The sequence below is a fragment of the Balaenoptera borealis genome (assembly GCF_965194805.1).
Source record: "Balaenoptera borealis genome assembly, chromosome: 11".
Lineage (NCBI taxonomy): Eukaryota > Metazoa > Chordata > Mammalia > Artiodactyla > Balaenopteridae > Balaenoptera > Balaenoptera borealis.
Genome location: NC_138868.1, coordinates 99,788,216 through 99,811,681, shown reverse-complemented (window position 1 = coordinate 99,811,681; position 23,466 = coordinate 99,788,216). Strand labels below are relative to the sequence as shown.

General features: G+C 34.7%; 2 protein-coding genes and 1 long non-coding RNA gene across 5 annotated transcripts in view; 1 reads left to right on the top strand and 2 right to left on the bottom strand.

The window, feature by feature from the left end:
- LOC309605767 overlaps positions 1 to 21,846 on the top strand; it is a 124,280-nt gene extending 102,434 nt beyond the window's left edge. The window contains exon 2 of the long non-coding RNA XR_014231535.1: positions 21,757 to 21,846. This is a non-coding gene — a long non-coding RNA (uncharacterized lncRNA). The remainder of the gene's footprint in view (positions 1 to 21,756) is intronic.
- ARHGEF12 (Rho guanine nucleotide exchange factor 12) overlaps positions 1 to 23,466 on the bottom strand; it is a 144,413-nt gene that overhangs the window by 87,118 nt on the left and 33,829 nt on the right. The gene's annotated exons all lie outside the window — the stretch shown is intronic.
- TLCD5 (TLC domain containing 5) overlaps positions 19,431 to 23,466 on the bottom strand; it is a 55,668-nt gene continuing 51,632 nt past the window's right edge. For both annotated transcript variants that reach the window (XR_014231533.1, XR_014231534.1), the window contains exon 3: positions 19,431 to 22,138. The gene's annotated coding sequence lies outside the window, so the exon portion shown is untranslated. The remainder of the gene's footprint in view (positions 22,139 to 23,466) is intronic.

The window sequence follows — 23,466 nt, the reverse complement described above, 5'->3', positions numbered from 1 at the left end:
TAGTTCCCACATACTCTAAAAATGTTCACAATTTCCTTGAACTAAACCAACATATGTCTGTTTCTTTTGAGGAAATAAAAACCTTATACACTTTCCAGGAAGAACTCTAAGGGAATAAGGATTGAGCATATCCTATGTTTTCTACTTACGATTTGTATAAATTATATAAGAAATGCTTCATGGGTAAGTATTTTGATTACATATCCTTATATTTAAGTCATATTCCTTAGCTGATGAAATATTTCTATAAATAATGAAAATTTAGAGGCTATATGGATATAAAATATAGGTAAAGATAAGACTACTAAAAAAGCTGATCACAGCCAATATCATTACAATTAAATTTTCTATGTAACACACCTTCCACATCCATAAAAGTGTTTTATTTTCTTCTGAGGAAATTATTTTTCATTGAAAATACTTTTACTGTCTACGTATATAATGCTCTGATGAAAATTTTGGTTTTAAACTAGAGAGATTTCTCTTCATAAACACTTTGGTTCTGCCATCAAATATTAACAATTCCTCAATTCCTCTTAACTGTCCACTTAGTTTACCATAAAACCACACTTTCTGCTGCCAAACCTGAATACCCCAAACTTTCAAACTACCACAAAGGAAAAAAACCCTCTGATTTTGTGGAGCAAAGGTGAGAAAATTAGTGATATGCATGCCACCCTTTCTTCTACAGAAGTTTTTCTTGATCTAAAACCAAGGAACTAGTGACAGTGAGAGGCCCGCGCACCGTGATGAAGAGTGGCCCCTGCTCGCCGCAACTAGAGAAAGCCCTCGCACAGAAACGAAGACCCAACACACCCAAAAATAAATAAATAAATAAATAAATAAATAAATAAATAAATAAATAAATAAATAAAACCAAGGAACTAGAGCTGAGGTATACTCTTATCAGTAACAATGGCTCACCAGAGCACTTAATCTGGAAAGGTGGAGAGAAAGGGTGTTTTAATTATTTTGACATTCTTCTTACATCATCCCAGAATTGAGAATCATTGCTTTACAAAGTTCAGTTCATTCTGAATTCACTGACATTCAGCTCCATTTTCTCCCTTAGATGCTAAAAATGTGACTTATCCTAACATACTTAACACATAAGACTACTGATATTAATAATTTCTAAATAAATCTATGCTACTAATATCATTTTTATAACATTTTCAAGATAATTCCTCTCTCTCAAGGGATTGAGGAATGAGACTGTTATCTTTCCCAAAATGTAAGTTTCCTATTATGCAATGGTTCTCTACTTTTTAATATGAAAGAATATCTTGTATTCCCAAAGAAATACACGTACACAATTTAAAAATTAAAAAGACAAAACAGAAACCAAAAATCAGCTATAATCTCAACACCCAGCATTTTAATGAATATTTCCCCCATCTTTTCTCAAGATATAGATTATTGTATTTGTATATAGTATAAACACAGTGTATAAAAGTTCTTTTTATAAAACTTAAAGCATACTGGACATATTGTTTTGGTAATTTTTTTAACTTAACATCAACATAATTTTACATCATTACATTTTTCACTACAGCACTGGTTTTAAACTGTGCTGCATAAAATCCTAGAGGTTCGAAAGAGGTCCCTCAGAGGACAAAATTGGGTAGATGAAGACTCTAGGTTCCCCATACATCAGAGCTGCTTAGCTTTTATTTATTTTATATATTGAACTTACAAATGAGATAAAGATTAAAAAAACAGGGCTCTAGATAATTCTTGATACCTGCAAAGTACTTTGTGATATAGCTAATTAATTTAACCAATTCCCATTTGTAAATATTTAGGCTAGATCCACTTTTTAGTATAATAAACAATGTTGTAACAAAATATCATTGTAATTCAAGTTATGCACTCCCTCTTGATTTCTTCCTTAAGATGAATTTATCTACAGTAAGGAATCCACATGGGAGTTTGGCTAGAAGTAAAGAGGAGTTTCTGTGTGTACCAGGTAAACAGAAAAGAGAAGACACAGCAGTCCCCTAGCTCAATCCCATGAACTCATTTCTATCCCTTAAGGAAACACACAGAAGCAAGAAGCTGAAGGACCTGTTTTAGGAACAGACTTTGTAAGACAAAGGGCCAATGTAACATTATTTTGGTGTCCGAGTGTCAAAGTTTGGCACAAGATAGGTGAAAGAGACTATTGCTGTTAAAAGTAAAAACAGACAAACAAAGCAGAGATCCACATAATAGCAGTTATAGGTCTATTATCCACAAATTGAATAAATGCCAAAAAGCTACAACAAACTCATAATATTTTCAAATGAACTTGTATTTATTAATTACAACACCATCATTGCATTTGAAAGAAAAGCAAGCAAAGATATGGAAGATGCTTTACTTACACAGTATGGGAATTGCACTTAGTATATAGAGAAATTCTCAGTTCCCCTGCATTAAACATAAAAGCAATCCCTAAACTGGGAACCACTACACTTGTTATGCATTGAATTGTGTCCTCCAAAAAGATATATTGAAGTTCTAACCTCTGGTACTTGTGAATGTGACTGTGATTTGGAAACAGTCTTTTGCACACACTTTTGGTGTCATATCTAAGAAACCTTTGCCTAACACAAAGTCACAAAGACTTTTCTCCTACATTTTCTTCTAAAAGCTTAATGCTTTTCAATTTTACTTTCAGGTCTATGACATATTTTGCAATAATTTTTGTATAGGGCATGAGTATGGATAGAAATTTATTTCTTTGCATATGGATATCCCATTGTTCCAGAATCATTTGTTGAAAAGACCATCCTTTCTCTACTGAATTGCCTTTACACTTTTGTTGAAAATCAGTTGTACATATATATGTGGGCCTATTTCTGGAATACCACAGAGGTGAAATGCCTTTCTTATCACATATCAAAGGATGTACAATATCAACGTGACATCACTAGCAATGTTAACCTTGGTCATTTGGTTAAGTTAGCATTTGCCAGACTTCTCCCTGTAAAGTTCCTTTTTTCCCCTTTCCATACTTTATTCTTTAGAAGCAAGTCACTAAATCCAGTCCATACTAGGGGTTGGGAAGATTAAGCTCCATCTCCTGGAGGAGGCAGAGTTTACATATGCTACTTGGAATTCTTCCCATAAGGAAAATTTGTGTCTTCTCCTCTTATTTATGCAATAATTTCTATCAGCATGAACTCATGTATACTTCTTTTATACTTTGAGTTCTAATCCAATACTACATTATTTTCTTGCTCAAATGATTTCAGCTTAAGCCATTGAGAGTTCTTTCACCTGTACCCCTTTGACATGCCCCCACTGTTTTATTTTTTGAGCACTTCCTGTTTCTGGCACTACAAAGTGCTTTAGACTCATCTTATATCTTCCCTACTCCAGCCCTAGAATCAACCATTTCTCTAAGGAGTCATTTTATTGGACAATGGTATTTAGAAACCAAGATCTGGGTGCTGAGTGTACTTGCTGCTACTGGGGTGTCAACACTTCTTGGCCCTCTCAGCAAACAAAGCTAAGAAATTCATGTGTGTATACTAACTCATGTATAGTATCTATCCATCTGCATATTTATTAAGCTAAACATGAGTTCATACTGATGTCTCTGATTCTAATCCAGTACCACAGAGTTCATTCACCTTCCCTCTTTGCTTAACTTCCCTATCTGACAGTGAGAAATCTAGCTCCCATCTATGTATATGTGTATATATATACATACACACACACACACACACACACACACATATACATATGTCTTTTATATGTTCATATATATGTATTTTATATGCTATTTATATATTATATAATACATAGGTATATATACTTATGTATTATATATTAATATTGTTGGGATTTATAAAATTCCAAACCATAATTCACCTAAATTGTTAAATTTACTGGCATGCTATTCATAATATTCCCTTACAATCTTTTTAATATTTATAGAATCTATAGTGATATCACCTCTCTGATTCCTGAAATTGGTAATGTTTGTCTTCTCATCTTTATTCCTGATCAGCCTGACTAGAGATTTAACAACTTTACCGATATTCTCAGAAGAATTAGCTTTTGCTTTCACTGTCTTTCTCTATTGTTTCTACTTCATTGACTCCTACTCTGATCATTATTTTTTCTTTCTTCTGCTTAATTTGGTTTAAATTTCCTCTTATTTCTCTAGTTTCTTAAAACAGAAGTTGATGTCACTGACTTTAGACCTTTCCTCTTTTCTAATAGGTATTTAATGCTATAACTTTCTAAGTAATGCTTTAGTGGCATTCCACAAATTCTGACATTTTGTGTTTTCATTTTCATTCAGCACAAAATAATTTCCCATTTCCCTTTTGATTTCTTCTTTGAGCCATGGGTTATTCAAAATTCTGCTGTTTAATTTCCAAATATTTGAGGACTTTCCAGAAATCTTTCTTTTATTGATTTCTAACCTAATTCCATTGTGGTCAGAGAACACACTTTGTATGACTTAAATCTTTTTAATTTATTCAAACTTATTCTGTGGTCCAGAATATGGTCTATCTTAGTAAATGTTGCACAGTGCACTTGCAAAAAAAAAAAAAAAAAAAAGTGTATTATGTTGTTGGCTAGAGTGCTCTATAAACGCAATTAGATCAAATTGGTCAATAGTGTTAAGTATTCTGTAACCTTGCTGACTTTCAGTCTACTTCTTTCAATTATGGAGGGATATTGAAATCACTGTTAATGATTGTAGATTTGTCTGTCATGGTTACATCAGTTTTTGTTTCATGAGTTTTAAAGCTCTGTTAATAGATGCATAAAAGTTTACAACTGCTATGTTTTCTTTTTCTTTATTGACCCCTTTATCATTATGAATTGACCTTCTTTATCCCTCATAATATTTTTGCTCTGAAATCTACTTTATCTGATATTAATGTAGTCATGCTAACTTTACTTTGACTAGTGTTGGCATAGCATATCTTTTTCCATCCTTTTACTTTTAAATTGTGTGTATTTATTTTTAAGATGTGTTTCTTGTAGGCAGCATATAGTTGGGCTTTGCTATTTTATCCAATCTGATAATCTCTGCCTTTTAATTGAGGTGTTTAGGCCATTTACCTTTAATGTGATTACTGATATGGATAGGTTTAAGTCTATCATCATTGGTATTTGCTTTTCATTTGTCTCATCTGTTCTTTGTTTCCCCTTTTCACTTTTTTCCACTTTCTCTTGGATTCAATTATTTTAATCAATTAATCGATTGATTTTTTCCAGTTTTATTGAGAAATAATTGACACACACCACTGGATAAGTTTAAGGTGTACAGCATGAAGGCTTAATTTACACATATTGTGAAATGATTACCACAATAGGTTTAGCTAACAAACATCTCTTAAAGATACAATAAAAAGGAAAGAAGAAAAAAGGAAAAAACATTTTCTCCTTGTGATGAGAACTCTTAGAATTCACTCTCTTAACAACTTTCCTATAAGTTATACAGCAGAGTTAACTATAGTCATCATGGTGCATCATGTTGATTTTTAAAACAATTTTAATATTCTGTTAACTTGTCTGACTCTCTCACTAAACCTTAAATTATCTGAAAGTGAAAACCATGTTCTATCTGATTTTGTACTCCAATTAACTAGTAGAGTGCTGAGCATATATTTGACAATTCAATACAGGTTTACTAAATGAATTCATTCATTTAAAAAATTTTTTATTTAGAATTACAGAGGATATAAGTGATTCCCAATCCAGAAACCATCATTTTATTCTACTACTATTTTATCTACTACTTTCCTCAGAGCCCAGCTGACTCAGAGAAAGATGACTCCATTCACAGCAAAAGAGATGGGACTTTTTGGCCTAATGTAATTCCATTCTCGGGTAAGTGATTGATTCAGAAAGCGATTAGAGAATAGAAACAAAGTTTACCAGACACATCTGTGAAAGTATTTTCTTACTCTTACGAGAGAACCACATGAAACTTCTTCTCCTCTCCCACTGGATGTGAATGAGGAAGCGAGTAGCCCTGACTTGCTAGTTAGCATCCAATCTCAAAGATTAGTTTAAGATGAAGCTGACAATGATGGCAAAAGTGGAAAAATGGAAAGAACCTGGGCCACTGACACAGTTAAGCCACTAAGTCAAAAATCCCTCCACCCTACCTCTAGACTTTTTATGTGAGCCAGTAAATGTCCTTACTGCTTAAGTCAGTGTGACTTAGTTCCTGTTACAGGCAGCCAAATGCATACTGAGTTACAGGAGCAGCAATCTGTGCCAAAGCACTGTTCTAGACACTAGAGGTTCATTGGTGAACAGATAAGGCCTCTGCTCTCAAGAAGCTTACATTCTACAAGAAGACAACAGACCAAACAAATAACTGTACCAAATAATTTCAGATAGTGGTAAGCGCTATGAGAAAAATAAAAGACATGTAACTGTGATTAAATGAGTTAATTTAGTTTATTCAAAAAAGACCTCTAAAGCATTTGAGCTGAGACATAAATGAGGTAAAGGAGCCAGCCATGAGAAGATCTGGAGCCAGAGGTTTACAGGCAAAGGGAACAGCCAGTACAAAGGTCACAAGGGAGAAGAAGCTTACTGTTTTCAAGAAATACAAAGTCCACTGTGGCTTGAGCATAAAGACCAAGAGAGAAGTACTAAGGCAAGATCAACAGATCTTTTGACAGGAACCAGATAATGTAAGAATATGAGCCATGTCAACAAATTTTGATTTTATTCAAAGTACAATGGAACATCACCGTAGGTCTTTAAGTCATGACCTGATTCATGTTTTAAAGGAGCCCTCTGATGAATGAACTTTCATATTCCATAGATTTGAACACTAAGAAAGTTAAGTTCAGTCTATGTTTACAGTAACAGTGTATTTTGCCCCCAAAATCAAATACTTATGAGGCACCTAATATGTGGAGAATACTACATAAAGTTTATAATATTGATATATTCTGTCCCCAACAAGCATGAATTCCACATTATCTTGAAGTTAGGAAAAAGAATAAAATGAGGAAACTAGCAAAGAAAGGGGGGTAGCTGTTAGATTGTCCTTTCTATCCTAATTTCTCTAGATAACATCTGAAACTCATAGACTCAATTTTTTTAATTTATTTTATTTATTTATTTTTGGCTGTGTTGGGTCTTCATTGCTGTGCACAGGCTTTCTCTAGTTGCAGCAAGGAGGGGATACTCATCGTTGCGGTGCGCAGGCTTCTCATTGCAGTGGCTTCTCTTGTTGTGGAGCACGGGCTCTAGGCGCATGGGCTTCAGTAGCTGTGGCACGTGGGCTCAGTAGTTGTGGCTCACGGGCTGTAGAGTGCAGGCTCAGTAGTTGTGACGCACGGGCTTAGTTGCTCCGCGGCATGTGGGATCTTCCTGGGCCAGGGCTCGAACCCGTGTCCCCTGCATTGGCAGGCGGATTCTTAACCACTGCACAACCAGGGAAGCCCCTCAATTTTTTTTTTAAGCATAACATGACTGAGAGGCATCTGGTAAACTTAGAACCATAGTTCAGCCATTTAGTCTCTACCCAGGCAAGTGTTTCAGCCCTGTTCTAACACAAGTATTTGGATTTTTCCAAGAGCTGATGTCAGGGCTTTTCACAGAGACAGAACAGCATTTACAGGCCAGAGAAGGAAAAAGGTTTCCCCAGCAGCTATGCTCAATGTGGCCTTTGTACTGTTCCACTGCTAATGGCAGGAAGACCCTGCTAGATAAAGCTATTTAGTTTCTGAAAAATTCTACCCTGGGAGGGTGAATGGACAGATTCCCCATTAAAGGAATCCAGCTTAGTTTTCTATCAGTGCTCAAACCCAAATTTAAATGGGCTCATCATCAGAACAAAGGTTTCTGAATTCTTATGAGAAAAATCGTTCTGCTGAACTTGTAGTTTAAAGAAGAGATAAACTGGCTGGAAATAAGCATAAACTAGAGAGGTAAAGAATAACACAGAAGGACTTCCCTGGTGGTGCAATGGTTAAGAATCTGCCTGCCAATGCAGGGCACACGGGTTCAATCCCTGGTCCAGGAAGATCCCACATGCCATGGAGCAACTAAGCCTGTGTGCCACAACTATTGAGCCTGTGCTCTAGAGCCCGCGAGTCACAACTACTGAGCCCGCATGCCGCAACTCCTGAAGTCTGCACGCCTAGAGCTCGTGCTCCGCAACAAGAGAAGCCACCGCAATGAGAAGCCCGCACACTGCAACGAAGAGTAGCCCCCTCCTGCCACAACTAGAGAAAGTGCACACGCAGCAATGAAGACCCAACGCAGCCATAAATAAATAAATAAATTAATTAATTAATTATTTAAAAAAAGAATAACACAGTAAGCTGGTCCATATTTCTTGAGGTTAGATTCCCTGAAAAATACTCATTTGGGAAGAATGGTTATTAGTTGAGGAACACTCAATACCTTCAGGTTACACTTGGTAGTTAAAAACTATGCTAGGCAGATTGCTCCAAATATACGTCCTCCATTACCCAGGATAAGAATAATCATTAACAGTTAAAATCATGATTATATTAGCTAAAACGTACTTGAGTAGTTTTACTTGAGTACTTACCATATGCCAGTCTCTGCATGAAGTATTTTATACATATATATTAGTTAATTTTATTCTAACAAAAATTCAAAGAGAGAAATATTATTTTTAGCTTCTTTTTATAGTAGAAAACTGTGAGATTCAAAGAAATTAAGTAACTTATACAAGTTATATAACTAGTAGATGGAGGACTTCTGACTGAAACCCTCATAGTCTAACTAGAGTCCCTACTCTCAACCTCCAGACTACTACCTTACAACAAAACATTATCTTCCCTTTGTATAGTTTTTTACAGTTAACTAAAAGTTTTCACATGAGTGAGAATCAGAAAACTATATCTGGTATAACTACAAAATATTTAGCTAGAAAGGTATTCATACCCTTTATTCGTTTTAGGCAAAGATAAGCCAATAAAAACTGGTTATGAAAGAATTCCCAATCCTACAGAATCCGTGTCTCCAAATCTCAAAGCTTGGTTGAAAATTTAGTTAACATCTACTTGCCACATGGGCGACTTGCCAGCTATGCATCTAAGGAGAAATCTGTTTCCACCTGAATGTGTTTATTCATGGCAATGTTCTCACAAACCACTCATTCCTTCAATGCAATAAATATGCATTAAACTCCACGTAAAGATGGAAAAGAACGAAAGCAATTTTACTCCACTAGCCTTCCTCAACACTAAAAGCAAAAATAGAGGGGGAAAAAAAATCCATCTTTCAAGAAAGAAGGACATGAGTATAACCTTAAACCACTAACTACAAAACATACTTGCCAAATCTATTAAATTCTCGATGCATACCAAGGAAGTCTTAGCAGACCTGAACAGGAATCAGATTTCCTTAAGCCTAAGGATCACAGATCTGAAATGAAGATCTAACTATCCTTTGACTAGGAACACAACATCCAGATGTGTGGCTAGAACAAGGGAATAGTGGGTCTCTGTAGAAACAGAACAACAGGAGGAAGTAAAATTAAAAGGAAAACGAAACAAAACAAAACATGCTGACACATTCCTAGGTTTAGGAAAATGCTGGAGGTAAAGTGGAGATAACGATAGAAACACAGAGCAACTGCCACCAGAACACAAAACAGAAAACCCTGTGACCTCAAGAACTTTGCTGTGAGCCACACAGGCCTTTTGAACACTAACAGAAAAGAACAGTAGGTAACAGGAAAATGGAATAGTTAATAATAATAGCTAACACTTACCGTGCATGTAACATATGCCAGTAACTGTTGCAACTGCATTATATATATATTAATTCATTTAATCCTCAGTAAATACTACTATTATCCCTGTTTTTAAAGATGAAGAAACTAAGGAACAGAAAGATTAAGGAACTTGCCCAAGGCCAGATAGTAAGCAGAGAAGCTGAGTTGTGAACCCAGACCTTACAGTTCTAGAGCCTTGTTCGTAACCATTATGCTTTACAGGGATAAAAAGAATATTCAAAAATATATTTTTAAAAATTCCAAAAAATACAGAATTATTTGTATCTGAAGATGGGAAGGATACAATGTACCCTATAAAAACAGACACAAAATAATCAACCCTAACACATACACTGTTAAAGTTATAGAAATTTAAGATTTTTAAATAAAGAGCTATATGAGCACCTAGACAAATAAATGTAAGTTATGTGCAAATGGGAAAGATTAAGTTAGCCTCAAGATTTCTCCACAATAAGACTCCACATGCTAGAAAATATGACTCCAGTGTGAGAAGAGAAATGATACAATGTCTAAATTTCCTTTAAAAGTTTTTATACATACTGGAAATAGAAATAAAAGGAATCTTTAGAGAAATAAGGTAATAAAGCACCTATGAGCTCTTCTTGGAGAGGGGGTAAAATCTACTTAAAGCCAAAATCCATCCAATAAAAAATAGTCAAAATAAACAACTCAGGAATGTAGAAGCTAAGGTAAGAAAATTGCGGGTAAGCACTCAATCAACTAACATACAGAAATTAATACATAGTTGTAACAAAAGCCACCCCCCACTGCCATCCAGTGAAAGATGAGTGTTTCCTCAATGGAAAATTTGTCTTAATCTTGTGCCCTCACTATACCCCATATTGTACTCATTTTTTAAAAAGCGTTTATTTGTTGATCTATCACTCATCCTACCCCTAACCTGCAGGAATATAAACTCTATGATGTAAGGATCTCTGGTTCACTGCTATATCTCGGGACAGTACTAGGCACAGAGTAGGTGCTCAATAAATATTTGTCTAATGAAAGAATGGATATTAGACATCGTCAGATGGACTTCCTCTACCTTCTGGGCCCTAACCAATTGCCGTCTGGCCATATGCATTTAGATATCCCACTGGCATCTCAAATTCAATAAATCTATAACTAAATTCTTACTCTGCCTCTCAAAACCTGCTTCTCCATCTCAATAAACAGATCTCCATCCACCTAGCTGATCCAGTCAGAAATCTAGAAATCATAAATGACAGCTTCCTCTCTGTGAGGCCCCACATCCAATGCATCCAACTCTCCGTCCATCCAACGATATTTATTGAGCATTAACTGTATACCAGGCACTGCTCTAGAAATTGAAGACACACTAAATGTCACTATTTTCAAGGAGTTAACATTCATCATCAAAGTCTACTGATTTTACCTTTGATACATATCTCATATTTGTCTTTTTCTGACCTTCACCATTGCTAGCCTAGAGCTAGCCATCTCATCTCAAACCTAGACTATTGCAATAGTTTAATAGGTCTTGCCACTTCTAGTCTTACACACATCCTCCAATTCATTTTCCCATACAGCAGCCATAAAATTTCAAAACACCAATCTTATCATGTCCTCCCCCACTTAAATTCTTTCCCACTGCATTCAGGGAAAAAATCCAAACACCAAACATGACATGCAAGGCCCAAATATAAAACATAACTCTTGTTACCTTTCTAATCTCAACCTTACCACTCTCCGGCTCACTGCCTACGCTCCAGCCACAATGGCCTACCTTTAGTGCTTCACATGCATTCTTCCCTCCAAAAGGACATCTTGTATTCTTCTCTGAGACACCCTCCCTACCAACCCAAGTCCTGAGTATACTTTAGGTCTCTGCTTAAAGGTTGCTACCTCAGAAAGGCCTTTCCTGACCTCTGCTCTCCAATTTAAATTAAGCTCCTTCTGTTATTGTCTCCCATAATCACCCTTTTCTTTCTTTTTTAATACCGTTTACCACATTTTATAATTATTTATTTTGTGGTTAATGTTGGTCTATATCATTAGACAGCTCTATAAGTACACAGTAAATCCAGCACCTGGCATAGCTCCTCAAAATGTTCAATAAATATTTGTTGAATGAATTAATAATTCAACCAAAGAAAAGAGTCAACTAGAGGAATTATAAGCAAGGGAAGAAGCATACGCTGATGTGTTTGGAGAAAATGCAAGTAGCTCAGTATGGCTGGAGTATGGGGGTTGGGTGGGAGGAGAGTAATGATGTCTGGAGAGATAAACAGTAGCCAGATCAAAGGGGGTCCATATACCATACGGGAGGAATTCAAACTTCGGTCTGTAGAAAGGTTCTTAACCCAGGTTTCAGCTTCTATAGGTATTGAAAATTTTAGACTATGAGACTCTCTAGAGAGGGTTTCAAAAGAGGTCCATAACATTCTTCCTCCAAAAAACCACTGCTAAAGACAATGCAGGAACACCAACAGATTGTAAGCCAAGCAGTAATATGATCCAATATGTATTTTAGAAATATTGCCTTGCAAACAGCATGAAGAATGGGCAGGAAAGGTATGAAGCTGAGTGCTGGAAAACTAATTAGAAAATAATAATATTACAGATTAAAAAATGATGAAGAGTGCAATCACAAAGGAAATGAAGAAAAGGGGATAAATACCAAAAATAATACTATGAAAATAAGCACTGAAGTTCCAGCAGATTTAGGAAAAAAGGAGGAAAAGGATTTTGGCTTAGATAGCAAGACATTTTACTGTGCCACTCACCATGGAAAAAAATGCAAGAGCAGGTTTGGGAAATAAGCAGTTTTATGTTAGTCAAGGTACCTGCAGGACATCATAGTAGACATGTCTACTAAGGACTGGAGTTCAGAAAGAGACTGATTTGGCATTTCAGATTTGGATGACATCAGCATGATAGCAGAAATCGTGAAAGTACATGAGACTCCCCAAGAGATTCACTTAACATCATCTGTAAAATGTAAGGGTTAGACTAAATCTGAGATATACTGCTAAGGTTATATGATTTTACTCCTTATTATTAATTTTCATGGAATCAAAAAATCCATAAACTTATGAAAAAACTTTATTTTAAAGGACATTTTATGTATCTATAGTTTCTACTTCCCCATCATGTTCTTATAATATTTTTGACTTCAAATTTATGTCACAACAATTACATAGCAGAAAAAATACTAAAAATGTTTAGTTATGATGTCCCTTGCAATGCCAGAATACTGCAGTGGTGGAATTCACCTGTTAAAAGAGTATTATATTGAAAAATACTCCGAAAGCCTTTCTTCTTAAAAAATGTAAATGTGATCTTTTCTACTTTTAAAAACCTTTATTTAAATTGAGCAATAGTGTTATAAATTACATTTCTAGTTCTTATAGCAATAAACACTCATGAAAAGCCTAACCTGATAAATGGCATCTATAAGACACCCTACAGCTAACATCATGCTTAAAGTGAAAAATGGAATGCTTTCCCCCTAGGATTAGGAACAGGACAGGGATATCTCCTCTAACCACTTTTACTCAACACTGTACTACTCTAGCCAGTGCAGTAAGTCAGGAACAAATAAATAAAAGGTATCCAGATTGGAAAGGAAGAGGTAAAACTGTCTTTATTCACAGATTACATGATGATCTCCGTAGAAAACTCTATGAAATCAACAAAAAAGCTACTAGAACTAATTAATAAGCTTAAAAGGACTGTAGGATTCAAAATCAATAATCAATTGTATTTCTGTATATTGTACTAGCAATGAATGATTAGAAATTAAAATTGAAAAGACAATACTATTTATGATAGCATTAAAATATTAAATACTTAGGGTAAATCTGACAAAAGATATATAAGACCTGAAAACGGAAAACCGGAAAACATGGCTGAGAAAAATTAAGACCTAAATAAGTACAGTGATATGTCATGTTCATGGACTGGAAAACTCAATATCGTTAAGACATCATTTTAACAACACTGATTCAACAAGATCTACAGATTCAACGTAATACCAATTAAATTTCCAACATGCTTTTTTTCAGTAATTGACAAACTGATTCCAATGTTAATGTAGAAATGCAAAGGGCCTAGACCAGCCAACAATTTTAAAAAAAGAAGAACATAGAGGACTAACTCTATTTGATTTCAAGACTTATTATAAAGCTACAGTAGTAGACAGTGTGGTTTTGGACAGTGTGGTTTGGGGCTGTCTTGTCAAGACAGACAAGAAATCAACAGAACAGAATAGAGACTTCATGTATATGGACAACTGATTTCCAACATAGGTTCAAAGGGAATTCAGTGGAGAAAAGACAGTTTAAGAAATGGTGCAAGAATATTTGCATATTCATATGTAAAAATATATACTTCAATCTACACCTCAAGCCATATTAAAAATTACCTCGAAATGTATCACAGACCTAAAAGTAAACTTAAAACTATAAAACTTCTAAAAGCAAATACAGGAAAAATATCGGTTAGGTAAATATTTCTTAGATATACCAAAAGCATAATCCATAAAAGAAAATACTGACAGACTGAGATTCAAAGTTAAAAACTTCTGATCTTTGAAATGTGAACTACACCTCAATTAAGCTTTTTAAAAAGAGAGAGAATACCAAGCAAATGAAAAGACAAGCCACAGACTGGGACAAAATATTTCCAAATCATATATATAATAATGGACTCATACCCACAATATATAATGAACTCTTACAACTCAATATTAAAAGAGAACACAATTAAAAACAAGATTTGAATAGATAGTTCATGAAAGAAGACACACGGATGGTAAATAACACATAAAAAGATGCTCAACATCACTGATCATGAGATGAAATGTGAATAAAAACTACAATGATACCATTACACACCCACTAAAATGGCTGAAATTAGAAAGACTAACAATACCAGGTATTGGTGAGGCTTTGGAGCAACTGGAACTTTGCTGGTAGGAATGTAGTACAATAAAACCACTTCAGAAAACTAGTTTGGCAGTTTCTGAAAGAGTTAAATACACTCTTACCACATGATTCAGCCATTCCACTCCTAGGTGAAATGAAAATATATGTCCATACAGAGACTTATATGTCCAAAGCAAATTTATTCTTAATAGTCCAAAACTTGAAAATAACCCAAATGTCCATCAATGGATAAATGGATAAACAAATTGTGGTATATCCATACACTAGAATATTATTCAGCAAAAAAAAAAGGTATGAACTATTGATACACACTACACCATGGACAAATCTTAAAGTAATTATGCAGAATGAAAGAAAAACAAAAAGAGCACACATTGTAAAATTCCAATTATATAAAATTCAATGAAATGCAAACTAATCTAAATGACAAAAAGCAAGAAAATAGAAACTAATCTATAATGACAATATCAGTGGGTACCTGACGATGGGTGGGGAGGGTTGGGAGGGAAGAATTACAAAAGGTATGGGGTGATGGATATGTCTATTATCTTGATTGGGGTGGACAGTTTCCCAGTTGTATCTGTATATATATATCAAAACGTATCAAATTTTATACTTTAGATATATACAGTTTATTATACATCAATTTTTACCTCAATAAAGCTACTGAAATCTCAAAAAGTCTAACATTCAAATGAACCAAAACTACCAGTTAACATAATGTCATACTTCATGAAATATCTTTTAAGTAAAAGACTCAATGGGGTCTGAATATTTTCTATCCACTGTAAATTAATAACATTTGAAAGTATACATAAATTAACAGATAAACCAAAAAGGAACTTTGCTACTGTGTTTTTCTTTGCGTATGTGAAAGAATCTAAAAATGCTTTAGTATTTTAAAATAGAATATTGGGTAAACCTATGGTTGGCAAGTTCCATACTATCAATAATTTTGTATGGGGAAGTTTCAACAAATTTGTTTACTCGCCTAAACTCAATTGTTTTGTAGGTTTTCTTCTTTTCAAAATTCTCACACTAAATAGTTCCTTAAATGGTCATTCTAATAGTAAAATGAATAATGTTAGCCCCAAGAGAATCTGTTGGTATTAAAAAGTATGAAGTTACTTATATATCTTACCAATGTACTATAAAAGTCTATTATCCATTCATTCATTCAATAAATGAATTTATAACTGCATACTATGTAGTCAGGCACTAGCCTATGTCCTTGCAATGTATCTGGGGGAAAGGGAAGAGGGAGACAATAAACAACAATGACTTAATATATAAATGTATACTGTAATATATTAGGTGGTGATATGCACTACAGAGAGCCCCTGAAGAAAAAGTAGAGCAGGTTATAAAGGATCAGGAATGGAAACTAAATATATTTATAATAAAAACTTGAAAGTAATGATATCTGTTTCCATAAGCCACACATGAAAATCTCTTACATGGAATACAATCATATAATGTTAGAACTGAACTTTAGGTGACCTAGTCCAACCTTGACATTTTATAAATGTGATGCTAAATTTTTTATCCACTCAATTCCTGGCAGAGACTAGGATCTCCTGTTCATTCTATTGGCATCACTCTTTGTGATGTCAAATAATTGTGATAAAATGTTTTAATCCACTCATATTAAAACTACAGAAAGAGTTTTAGAGTTTGACTGACCTGGGCTTCATCACTTTATGGTTTTGTTATTTATGATGAATTATTTAACTTCTCAAAATATAAATTTCCTCATCTATAAAAGAGGGATGGTGATAGTTTTGTGATGATGTTATTATGAGGATTAAATGTAGTAGTTTATGTAAAATACCTGCATGTCAGTATGTAAGTATATAACCAATACTTGTATTCCAGCACACACACACATAAAAAAAATAGTGCATAATATGCATAGGTTTTTTATACCCTCTGCTAGACTATAAACCATGTTTACATCTAAAGTACTAAACATAATGTAAACTCAATGAGCATTTGTTAATTTATTAGTATTCTAAGGAAACAACCAGCTTTCAAGTGGCAAATAGTATGATAACTCATATCACTATGATGGAGATAATCAAATTAACTGAAAGCTTCAGAGTATACTTTAAAATGTTTTTGGTCTGTCATTTCTCAACAGAAAAGTCTGTAGCACTAAACACTTCTTAGTATCATAAACTATGGTCCTGGGTCTTTCTGTTTAAAAGAAAACAGCTTCCACCATGAAAAACACCTTCAGGAGAAAACAAAAAAGCCTGCCGCATTTTATACCACTTCTACTTTTTACATTCATGCCTCTGCTCCTGTATTCACAGATATGAATGCAAAAAAAAAAAAAAAAAAAACCCTCAGAATTGCAATTCCAATGCCATCACATAGTAATCTGGCAGCTTCCTCTTATTTATAACCAACATTTTAGCTGATAAGAACAAAAATACCACAAACTGAACAAAGGATAAAATAATTCAAATTGATAAGAGTGTTTGGTATCATGCATATCACCATTTCCAAATGATTGTATATTTCAATTTAGCTTCAAATGAAAGAACAATCATGAAGATTACTCTGTAAAAACATTCCCTTCCCCCACTATAGGATTAATCCCTGGCCCCCTCATATCCCATCCAAGGTCTCTTAGGTATCAAAGGGAAACAAGCATCCTGAAGCTTCAGATAATTAACTCACAATTTATAGAATAATAAATCAGAGTCCCTAGATAAGATTCAAGAGAAGTTATGTCAATTCAGTTCTAAAAAGGTAAAAGAAGGATGCTGCTTCCTATCCTTTTGAATAAAAATATCCCTGCAATGCTGGATGTTGAAACCTTTGTTCTCAAGCTAAGCAATTAAAGCACAGGTTTTTAAAACTAGGAATTTTCTTCCTTTAGGTCAAATTAGTCTCTTTAAAACATGAAAAAAAACCTTAAAAGCTATTTTAAGAATAATGAACAATGTAAAAATACCCTTTTCCTTTTAAATTTTATTCCTCTTTTATAAGTATATCCCTTTCACTAAAGCTATTTTTCTACCATTTTGCTACATTTCATACAATACCGAGAAAACAAAGACTGCTATAGATTACCTGGATCACCGGACAAATCAGCAGACAAGTAAAAGCTCAAAAGGCTCGTTTCCATGGAGTAGAGGAGAATGAAATCCTCACTAAAACACCACTCCCTTAGCATTCCTAGGCTTTTCCTTTATATATACTCGACATCCTTGGAAAGGCATTTGTCGGTTGATTTTACTGACCACGAGAGGGATGATATGAAGAAACTCCACCTCTTCTCCACCCCCCAATCATCCACCATCATCAACCGAAGCCCAACACTGCGCTGCTAATGGAAATGCAAAGAACAGCATCCACATACACTGCTCTAAAAGATTACACTGTAAAATTACATAAATGATAAATAAAGCAAAGATGCAGCTGGCAATATGTTAAGGAGGTGGGCCAAGCAGCTCCCACAAATTAAAAATACTTGTAAAAGATCCAATTCTAGAGCCACAAAAAATTAATTTTCTTCATAATTTCCTGAATAAAGTATGATTTTTAGAAAAACATATAGTGTCTCTATCAAAATGGAGTTCCTTATATATCTTAAAATTTTGTTGTTGCCACTGTTCCTTTCCCTAAAGCCAAATAAACCAAATACATTAGGATTAACCAAAAGAGTCTCCTTTTGTTGGTAGTGTGACCCCTTCAAAGATACTCTGGAACAGGAGGTGGGGGTGAAAGAGAAACAGATAAAAAATGGGAGGAGGAAAAATATTTTCTGACCCAATAAGCCTAATTAAGTTTGTAAGCAAGGCTGAGAGGATTGAAATTTCTTCATGCTACTCTGTCAACTTGTGTTTGATTATTGTAAATCTTCCCTGGTCTCTAAATATGCCCCAGGCACTATGATGTCTGGCATTCCGTTAACTAGCATCCCTGCCACTTACACTAGAATGAGGGAGGGACAATACACACACTCATTCAATCTAATCCCTAGAAGCCATGTAATTCTTCTATAACAGTAATTTTCCCCAAACACTGTTTTCTACCAAATGCACTGCCACACTAAGAAGACTCATTAGCCTCTACTTTCCTTTTCTGAAGAATCAACCCAACTTGACAATTTGCACACACATAATTTCTGGGATCAATACATTAGTAATGAATGAAAAACATACTCTTTGTTTTATAAAACCCATTCCCTAAAACATTTGGATATATCCAATTATAAGTTAAACCCAGTAATCATTTCATTCACATAAATTATAGCCCAGAGTTCTGTGAATTTATGGATGAATTTACAGAATCTCAGAACTACAAATAGTGATCTATGAAGAATCGTCTTCTAAGAAAGCACACCATGGCAAATGTAGCTTGTAAAAAATAAACAAAAGAATAACAAAAGGATAGATAAATGAGTAGATTTTACAGATTTTTTAAGCTAGAGACTGATTTTAATGCTCTCCTTGGGCAATATTAAAGGACAGATTTACTGAATTTATGGTTTCTAAGTACTTAATAGAGAAGTAGTGATATGATTTACCATACAACCATATAACCCAGAAATCACACTTAGGTGTTTACCCAAGTGATGTGAAAATTTATGTTCACACAAAAACCTGTCCATGGATGTTCATACCAGCTTTACTCATAATTGCTAAAAACTGGAAGTAATCAAGATGTCCTTCAATGGCGGAATGATTCATCCACACAACGGAATACTCTTTAACAATTTTAAAAGAATGAACTATTAATTCACACAACAATATGGATAAATCTTAAATGCATTTTATTATGTTCAAGAAGTCAGATGCAAAATCTAAAGATTTTCATACCATTCCATTCATATGCAACTCTAGAAAATGCAAAAATTAAAAACAGATAAGACAAAAAACAGATTAGCAATTACTAGGGACTAGGGGAGGGGAGAGTGACTGACTACAAAGGGGATACACAAGGGAACACTCAGAGTGCAGGATCTGTTCTGTACAATACTAGGGTGGTGGATACATGACTCAACTCTTTGTCAGAACCAACAGAACTGCACATTAGGAGGAGTGAACTTCACTGAATGCTGACCATACAACAACAAAGAAAACCATCAATCAGACTGTTGGAAGATTCCAAGATGAAATATGGACTGTGACGAACGAATCTAACAGCATTACAAATTATGACATACCTGCACCACAGGGATGGGGGAGGGGAGGAGCTGACCTAACTAACTTTGGAAAACAATGTTTTGACTGGAAGTTGTAAGGCTAATAAACAAAAATAAACACTGTACTCTAAATAGAAAATTTGATTCTCGTGGGTATATGGAGTAATGGTTCTGAAATAGCTTTTCATGTATACTGGAGTTGAACAAATAAGTAAATGGATAATGGATGGTCAGAGCCAGGTTTCTCACTGTCACATAGGGAAGTTACACATAAACAAGAAAGGAAGAATAGAGTGAACCCTGTGGTACTGGATTAAAATCAGAGATCAGTATGAACTCATGTTCAACTTAATATAGATACAAATGCATACAGAAACAATTATAGATATGTGCGTATATATACATACATTACTAGCTCTACCCCTCGAGAGGGCCTAAAAGCAATGGCACCTCAAAAGCAATGAGCACACCCAGTGCCCACATTTTGGCTTCTAAAAACCATTCTCCAATAAAAGGAATCATAGCTCCTTGGGAAAACAGCTGATTCTATAATCAGGGCAAAGAATACACAATATGAGGCTGAGCATCTTACAGTACCAGGAAGTAAGGAAGCACTCAAAAAACAAAAGCATAGGGGCAAGTGCCAATCTGAAAGTCTTTCCAGGGGTCAAAGTTGGAACAATATGAGCAACAAAATAAAAACACAGTACTGAATTAGAACTCAAAATATGAAATAAATATACATTAATCCATATTGACATAGATAATTGAATAAGTAAATAAGCGAGGGAAGACACAAATTTTCCTTACAGAAGAATTCCAAATCAAGTATGTAGATACTTCCTTCTCCCTCAGGTGTGGGTTGGAGTTAAGTGACTTGCTTTAAAAGAATAGTGGAAATAATGGAAAGAAAAAAAGAGCAACTTTAAAGTGGAGAAACCTGGCAAACACTATCTTAGCCAAATGGTCCAGGTTAATCCCATCAGTGATGCTATATGAATGTCATGTAGACATCATATACCCTGATAAGATGAAGTGAAAAGAGGACTTTGCCTCTGGGTATTCCTTCCACAAATGCATAACCCTAATAATGAGACACAGCAGCAAACCCAGACTGGAGAATATTCTAAAAAACACCCAGCCAGGACTCCGCAAGGCTGTTCAGGTCATGAAAAACAAGGTAAGCCTGAGAAACTGTCACAAACCGGAAGAGACTGGGGAAACAAGAAAACTAAATGCAATGTGGTATCCTGGTCAATGAGACCATTAATGAAAAATCTGGTGAGATCCAAATAAAATCTGTAGTGTAGTTAATACCAATGTCAGTTTCTTTGTTTTGACAAATGTACCACAGTAATGTAAGATGTTAACAATGAGGAAAACTAGGTATGAGATATATGGAAACTCTCTATACTATTCACAACTTTTCATTAAATCTAAAATTATTCCAAAACAAAAAGGTTATTGAATAATTAGTCTATGATGCTAAAGTCAGAATAGCAGGCACTCTTAGGTAGTGACTGCAACTGTTGGTTAAAAACATTCCCACAAAGAATATTCTAGGCTCAGATGACTTCACTGGTGAATTCTCACCTACATGTAAAGAAAGAGATAATAGGGACTTCCCTGGTGGCACAGTGGTCAAGAATCCGCCTGCCAGTGCAGAGGACACGGGTTCAATCCCTGGTCCAGGGAGATCCCACATGCCGCAGAGCAACTAAGCCTGTGCGCCACAACTACTGAGCCTGCGCTCTAAAGCCCACAAGCCACAACTACTGAGCCCACGTGCCACAACTACTGAAGCCTGTGTACTCTAGGGCCCGCATGCCGCAACTACTGAGCCCAAGTGCTGCAACTACTGAAGCCTGTGCACCTAGAGCCCGTGCTACACAACAAGAGAAGCCACCGCAATGAGAAGCCCGCGCACCCCAATGAAGAGTAGCCCCCGCTTGCTGCAACTAGAGAAAGCCCGCGTGCAGCAACAAAGACCCAATGCACCCAAAAATAAATAAAATTTAAAAAAAAAAGAAAGAGACAATAACATCCTATACCCACTCTTCCTGAAAACAGATGACACTTTCCAATTCATTTTCTGAGGCCAACATTACCCTGATATCAAAACAAGTCAATGACATTACTAGAAAATGAAAAACCAATATCCTTTGTGAACACAGATGTAAAAATCTTTATCAAAATATTAGCAAACCAAATCTATCAGTATATACAAAAAATAATACATAATGATGAAATGGGGTTTATCTCAGGAATGCAAGGTTGGCTCAGCATTCAAAATTCAATGTAATTCACCATATCACCAGTCTAAAAAAAAAAACAAACAAAAAAAATATGATCATCTCAGTGAACACAGAAACTGCATTTTACAAAATTCAATACCCATTAATGATAAAATTTCTTGCAAACTAAGATAGACGGTAACTTCCCCAAACTGATAATGGACATCTATAAAAAAATAAACACATTAACATCATACTTAACAGACTGAATGCCTTCCCTGTAAGATCAAAAACACAGCAAGGATGTCTACAGGTCTATTCTCACAGCTTCCATTTAACATGTTAGAGGAGTAACACAATAAAAATAAATATATAAAAGGCTCACAGAATAGAAAGAAAGCAGTACAATTTTCTTTAATGAAAGGTGATCATCTATGTAAAAAATTTAAAGGAATTTATTTTTAAAAACTAGTAGAACTAATAAGTCTAGCAAGAAAACAGTACACAGATCAATACACCAAAAGCAATTATACTTCTATTTCTAGCAACAAATCAAAAATTAATTTTTAAATACCATTTAAAATAACCTCAAAACACATGAAATAGAGATGAATTTAAACTATGTGCAAAACCTGTACACTGAAAACTGTAGAATCTTTTGAGAGAAACTAAAGACTTCAATAAATGAAGAGTGAGAATATGTTTATGGATCAGAAGACTCATACTGTTAAAATACTGTTTCTCCCCAATCTCAACTAGATTCAACATAATCATACTCAAAATCACAGCACTTTTTAAAAAAACAGAAACTGACTTGCTGATTCTAAAATTCATATGAAAATACAAAGGACCTAGAAGAGCCAAAAGAATTTTTAGGAAAACAACAAAGTTGGAAGACTTACATTATCTTATTTCAAGATTTAAGGTAAAGCTAAAACAAGACATAAGGATAGGCATATTTATCAAAAACAAACGTAACAGAGAGAGCATAAATCGACCCAGGCGAAGATGGTAAGTTTTTAACACAGATGTCAAGGTAATTCTATAAGGAGAGAATAGTCCTTTCTGCAAATAGCACTAGAACATATGCTGAAACACACACACAAACAAACCTCAATCCTTACCTCACACCATATACAAATGTTAACTTGATATGTATCATAATGCCTAAACATAAGAGTTAAACTACAAGACTTCTAGAAAAAAAACAGGAGAAAATTCTTATGATCTTGGGTTAGGTCAAGATTTTTCAGATAGGATCCACAAAGCAAAAATGTAAAGAGTTAATAAATTGAACTTCATCAAAATTAAAAACATCTCTTCTTTGAAAGACACTGTTAAGGAAGTAAAAGGACAAGCCACACACTGGGAGAAAATTTTACCAAAAACATACCTGATAAAGGGCTCATATCT